Raw genomic sequence first — 7,500 nt, 5'->3', positions numbered from 1 at the left:
GGAGGAGGAGGAGGAGGAGGAGGAGGAGGAGGAGGAGGAGGAGGAGGAGGAGGAGGAGGAGGAGGAGGAGGAGGAGGAGGAGGAGGAGGAGGAGGAGGAGGAGGAGGAGGAGGAGGAGGAGGAGGAGGAGGAGGAAAAATTAAGGAAAATAGAAACAAAGAAGCACCAGAAAACAAGAACAAAAGTAGAAACAGATGAAGAAGAAGAAGAAGAAGAAGAAGAAGAAGAAGAAGAAGAAGAAGAAGAAGAAGATACCAACATAAATATCATAAGGATACGAGTAAAAAGTGCATTAAAGAGAAGGAGGAGGAGGAGGAGGAGGAGGAGGAGGAGGAGGAGGAGGAGGAGGAGAAGGAGGAGGAGGAGGAGGAGGAGGAGGAGGAGGAGGAGGAGGAGGAGGAGGAGGAGGAGGAGGAGGAGGAGGAGGAGGAGGAGGAGGAGGAGGAGGAGGAGGAGGAGGAGGAGGAGGAGGAGAAGGCGGAGGAGGAGGATTTATATACGAATATCAAACAGCAACAGACTTGCAGGTCCTTTCGAGGCTGTTTGATTGAACTGCTTCCACACAGACTGACACACAGCGGTGCTTCAGCTACAAAAGAAACACAGTTCGTTATGAAACGAACAATGACAACTTGGGATTTGATTTAAGATGTTTATCAAGACGATTTTTGAAGGTTTCCATTGTGTCTGAGTTGACAATGTATGTGGACAGTCCATTCCAAATATTTACAACCCGATTGAAGAAAAAACGCTTTGCTTCATTTGTCACAAGGCGTTCCTTGTACGGTTTGTTATGCAATCTTGGGATAATTTTCGTTACTCTATGTTGTATTCTCTCAAGTTTTTCCATGTCCGTTGTGTAGCATGGTGACCAGAGCTGTATACAATACTCAAGCTGGGGACGCACCAGGGAATTAATATGACTTTTTCTTATCTAAAGGAGAAACGTTTTCTAATAAAACCGACCAATTTATTTGCAGTCCTTACTACTTCGGAGCATCGGTTGTTTGGTTGAAGATCTGACGACACTATGACTCCTAAATCTTTTTCTTTCTACTTTCGTAAGTTGAACATTACCCATCTAGTAGTTAGCCTGAGGATTATATTTCCTGTGAAACACGTGACATTTAACTGAACTGAATTTCGTTTGCCATTTCCTAGACCACTCCAGGAGCGTATTTAGGTCGTTCTGTATGAGCTGACGTTGACTTATTGAAGTTACTTCATCCGCTATTCTCGTGGCGTCAGTAAATTTTGATATTTCATAAGCAACGCCGCCATCAATGTTGTTTATGTAGATTACAAAAAGAATGGTTCTGAAGACCGGTCCCGTAAACAGAAGAGGAGGAGGTGGAGGTGGAGGAGGAGGAGGAGGAGGAGGAGGAGGAGGAGGAGGAGGAGGAGGAGGAGGAGGAGGAGGAGGAGGAGGATAAGGAGGATAAGGAGGAAGAGGAGTAGGAATAGGAGGGGAAGGAGGAGGAGGAAGAAATAGAATCACCTCAAAGGAATATTGATATAATTTTTTTCTCCTTTGTGTGTGTGTGTGTGTGTGTGTGTGTGTGTGTGTGTGTGTGTCTGATATATTGGAAAAAAATAAATTATGATAATGATGGAGTTTGTAAGTCGGTCAGCGAGTCAATAATTTATTCATCCTATGTCAGTCAGTCAGTCAGTGAGTTTGTTTGTCAGCCAGTGAGATCAATAATTTCTAATAAAGTCAGATGTATAATTTTCCATCAAATATAAAAGTTCTTTAATTTCGACTGTGTGTGTGTGTGTGTGTGTGTGTGTGTGTGTGTGTGTGTGTGTGTGTGTGTGTGTGTGTGTGTGTGTGTGTGTGTGTGTGTGTGTGTGTGTGTGTGTGTGTGTGTGTGTGTGTGTGTGTGTGTGTGTGTGTGTGTGTGTGTGTGTGTGTGTGTGTGTGTGTGTGTGTGTGTGTGTGTGTGTGTGTGTGTGTGTGTGTGTGTGTGTGTGTGTGTGTAAAGTAAAGTAAAGTAAAGTTTATTGCCAGCATATACATATATACACATAACTAAGAAAATAGAAAATTATTGGCATGATTCGTCGCGCCGGGGTTCCCTGACGGAATAACTTATAAAAAGAATTCAGCAAGGCTGGGTATAGTTAAATATTACTTGTATCTTTATCTTCATACACTTAACATGCATATATATGTCTAAATATATAAATGACTTATTAGCCACATACCTGCATAACCACATACATCAGTACACAAACCCATGTACCCACATATATACATACATCAGTACATAAACCCATGCACCCACATACACATACATCAGTACATAAACTATATATTAATAGCCCTATCCCTAAGAACTTTGTAATGCAAGTATATGTTTTTTTTTTATTTTCTTTTTAAAATGATCTGGACTATCTGAAATGATTTTTATATCTACATGCAAGTTGTTCCATGGATTTGTGTTTGAAGAGAGTTGTGCGGTACTGTGGGCATATCATATTAACATCTTGTTGTCTGGTGCCGTATCTTGATTCTAATAATTTGAAAATTAGGGTTCCTTGTCTGTTTACAAGATTTTCAAAGATGAATAAAAGGAGAAAACATTGGTGCACAGATAAAAAAAAAAAAAAAAAAATTAAGAAGCTTGTGCTCTGCGAAAATGTTGGCAGAGGAATGAAATTTTCCAAAGTTGAAAATACATCATAAAATTTAGTTTTGGTGATGAAAGAAGGCCAGGTACACATGCCCATAGTGAGACACAGTATACAAAGTTGTGTGTGTGTGTGTGTGTGTGTGTGTGTGTGCGCTAAATATTCATATAGATAAGCGCGCGCACACACACACACACACACACACACACACACACACACACACACAGCTAAGGAAAGAATGTTATGAGACAGATAACCTGACAGCCCACACAGCTCACCCCAGAAAAAAAATAAAAAAGTTATGTGTACGAAAACACCTGGAACTGTTTACCTGTGCAGCCGGAAGTGACAAGGTGAGGGTAGGTGAAGATTGTAACGCCTCTTTGCTCTCCCATACGCCCATTGCTGTGCCACTGTGCCTCAAATCTGTATGATTATTAAATAGTTACCTTGCACTGGTAGCCGGATTGACCTGGGGAGCAGAAAAATGATGATTGATGGAGAGAACAGTGTGAAAAATGTTTAAAAGGGCAGAGAGAGAGAGAGAGAATAGTAAGTCAGACAAGATAACTATTTAAGAGACAAAACTTATTACCTTATCCAACTCCGTTCACCTCTCCAATGCAAGAGTTCACCAATATTCTCAGTCTTTCACTTTCCGGTAAACTTTTGAACTCCCTGCCTGCTTCTGTCTTTCCTCCTCCCTATAAGTTTGTCTTCTTCACAGACATAGATTATACATAGATTGATTTGACTCAGACTTTTTACAAAGTTTTTACAAAGCTTCCAAACGCTATTTTGCACATTATGTTTACACAATTTTCGTATCTACAAAAACAGTCTTAGTACTGCCTTGGTGAACATAGGTAGATCATTTTGCATCCCACACCGAGAATCCTGGAATAACTTAAATTTGAACTGGTTTGGTAGGTTTCTGTGTTATGTTCACCGGTTAAATGGGTAAGATTGGCATCGGGGAGCCGGTGAACAATAACAATAAAAAAAAAAAAAACACCGCAGGTTCAACTGGTGAGCATATGCAAAGGGGCACTTAAGAAGCTATTTAATAATCCAATAACAAAACACACATGAAACTGACATACACAGATAGATATAACACATAAATAAATATAACCCTAAAGAACGCAACTTAACAATACCTAACAATAATACTAATCCTATATGGAGGCAATGTGGAAAAACGGGACGAGGGGAAGTGATACTTATGAGGTGTGGCAGTGATTCCAAGAGGCGGTGTGTTCACTGATTGAGGCCTTGACCTCGACTGACTTCCAAAAATCAGGGAGCTCGCTTAACACTTCCGCTTGAGTCGAATGGGGCCGCATGAATCTTACTTTGGGACAGGAGCGGAGCTTCATGAGACGGTGACGTGGAGAGGAGGTGGAGAGGTGGCGAACGAGGTAGCAAGCGGAGGAGGTGATGGTAGTGGAGTATGTTACGGGTGGGCCGTAACATCTGTAATACATTGGTATGAATTGGTTCCTCAATATCAAGATTTCTTGATCCTTACATAGAAACAAAACATTACATTTTGTGCAAATTATATTTTCTCTAAGTCTGCTGTTGTATCTTCCAGTGACAATAGGTAGTCTATGGTTGCCAGTTCTGAATCTACACAAGCAGATTCTTCCTTGTTCTTACTAAATAATTTTGTATGACAAATTGATCCATATGAGAAACATAAGTGCTGCATGAAGAATTGTTATGTAACATGACATTCCACTCTGCGATCCACTGATCTTTAACGTTCTTTTCAAAAGCAAGTTTTACCCACAGAGGATTACTTCCATTCTTTTCATACCATATACTTGACATACCTGAATGATCTAACATTGATTTTACATACTTCAACTAAGGGGACCTAAATCTATTTTCATCATGCAGTTTCAAGAGACACTGGTATATTATGTAACTAAGTTTTCTTTGTTCACCATTAATTAACCTTAACTAATGATTTAACATTTTACTTTTGATGTGAGTATTGACAGGATATTTGCCCAATTCTCCATAAACCATAAGATTACAAGTAGTCTTCTTAACACCAAGAATATGTTTAAGAAATGTTAAATGTACAATCTCAATTACTTTAAATACCTTGTATCCCCAGATCTCACAACCGCACGTTATCATAGGCAACACCATTGCATCAAATAATTCTAATTGTAAATCAATTAGTAAACAAATTTTTCAACACTTTGCAATCAAACTGTACATTGCCCTCCTTCCTTGCTGACACAGATTTTCCTGACATATCTTAAAACTTCCATTACAGCTCAGTCATGCCCAGATACTTATATTCATCTACTATTTCGATTTGTACCCCCTTTAAAAGAAAATAGTAATTTCTTGCATAATCTTTCTTCTTAGTAAATACAGTGATTTTAGTATTTCTACAATTTATATCTAATTTTCACCTGTCACAATATATTTCCATAGCTTTAAGTGCATTACTTATACCTCTTTCGTCTTCAGCTACTATGACAGTGTCATCTGTACATATGAGAACTGAAACCCTGAGCAGTATCAATCCATTCATCACCTGTTTTAACAAAATCACAATCATTCTCTAGTAAATGGTCTTCAATATCATTTACGAACAAAGAAAAAAACATTGGTGATAAATTTTCTCCCTGCCTTACTCCACTATAACTTACAAAATAATCTGAGTATTTCTGATTACATAAGACACAAGACTTAATAATTATACATATTCTTAATAACTCTCATAACCTTACCATTAACTCCTGCTTTTAGTAATTTATACCACAAACCATCCCGCCAGACAAGATTGAATGCTTTTCTATAATCAATATACAAGCAAAACAATTTATACTTCCTGTGCAAAAACAAATCAATCAATCTCTTTATTACAAAATCATTGTCTTTAGTTGAATATCCCTGTCTGAAAACCTGCCTGAATTTTTTTAATAATTTAATTTTTCTCAGAGAAATCAGCTAATCTCACATTTAACAAAGTAGTAAATAACTTCCCCAAACAAATTAACAGTGTGATGCCTCTGTAATTATTCACATCAGTGACTTCACCCACATTTTTATAGATAGGAACAATGATTCCTGTCAACCAGTCATCTGGTACGTCTCCTGCATCCAAAACTTTGTTAAACAGTTTAACATACAAAGGACATGTCATCTCTTTTGTAATTTTTATAAATTCATTAATAATGTTATCAACACCACCAGCTTTATTGTTTTTAAGTTTACTAATACATTCAGCTTTAGTTACTTCTTTATTTAATGGGATGTTAGCCTGAATGTCAACATTGATTTCTAGGTGTTCATTACTGTGTTCTGTTCCAGCTAAACACTTAAAATGCTCTTTGAACTCTGTGACTAGAATTAGTTTATCACTTTTTTTCTTTGTTTGCTGCAAAATTCGCCAATACAACCTGGAATCCTTGGTTTTGGCATTTCTTAACCTCGAGATAAAATCTTGTTTTTCTTTTGTTTGAACTCTTTTAATTTCCTGTTTGTATTGCTTACTCTTTCTAATCATGTCATTATGGGAAGTATCGGTCTTCAAAATGTTCTTATATTTAGCCTTATGATATTCTTGTCTACTCTCATAACATTGATTGTCATAAGTTAATATTGCCCTGCTGTTAGATTTCTTTGTGTATTTCTTACATTTGGTACATTTGGGAGGAAATGTTTTCAAGGCTGTGTCCAGAAGTATTTTTTTTTAAAACTCGTTAGCGATTTCATTAACATATTTATGATAAACATTTTCGATTACACTCAGGACATGGTTATGGTTTATGTTTTGGGTATATTCGTCAGCTTTATTCTTATTCCATTTGGCTGGCATGATATCTTTCTCACTTTCCTATCTCTCCCAGGCAAGTTTCTTCCTTATTCTGAAAATTCTTTAAAGTAAAGGATATACTACAATGGACATCTGAAGAGTGGGTCAAAATCGCAAACCTTAAATGATTGCACCATAGTTAACAGTACAGGCGAACCAATTGTATAGTCTACAACAGTATTGAAAGCCATTGTTGCCTTACCAATTATTAAAGCAGGGGTTCTCAACCTGGGATACGCGTACCCCAAGGGGTACTTGAGAGGAATTTTTGGGGTACGTGGCAGGTTTCTCAAAATACTTCAGCTTTGAATAAATGCAAATTTGTTTATAGTATACAATGTGGCCTACATGTGCTAGGTTGGATGTGTCCTTCACTAGAACCAGGACACGTTAACAACGTTAACAAGGAAACTCTTGGAGTTATATGACTTGAGAGAAAGCTCTCTTGGATTAGTTGCCACACAACCTTGCAAACCTATAATATTTGTTCCGATTTATTATTTTATATGTTATTCACACACACAGTGACTTATTTATCACTATCACTAGTTACAAGTTACAACTAGCTGGAAGCAACACTAGTTCACTGCCATAATGATCGAAAATTGTCTGATATAGTTTCTTTTTGGTAAATGTATTGAATGTTAGTCACATATAGTGTCTCCCTGTGAGGTACCAGTTCCTATCGATACTACCTCATAGAAACATACTAATATTAATTAAAAATTGTCTGCTCCACATATATAACACAAATTAAACTTAATAAACTAAGTCAATAAACCATGAATTTATTGTTACCCTTCCTGATGCTGCATTGTGGGAAAGGGGTACGTGATCAATACTGAAAGACTTCGAGGGGTACATAAGATTAAAAAGGTTGAGAACCCCTGTATTAAATCATCACCTACTCTCCCGTTGAATATGCACACCATATCATTCTTACACATTTCCAATAACTTTTTACCATAACCATTAACATTACTTTTGTCACACAAATACCTTTCTATAGGGATGTTACACTT

This window comes from Portunus trituberculatus, chromosome 34 (assembly GCF_017591435.1).
Source record: "Portunus trituberculatus isolate SZX2019 chromosome 34, ASM1759143v1, whole genome shotgun sequence".
In the NCBI taxonomy this organism is placed as follows: domain Eukaryota; kingdom Metazoa; phylum Arthropoda; class Malacostraca; order Decapoda; family Portunidae; genus Portunus; species Portunus trituberculatus.
This window is presented reverse-complemented; position numbering follows the sequence as displayed.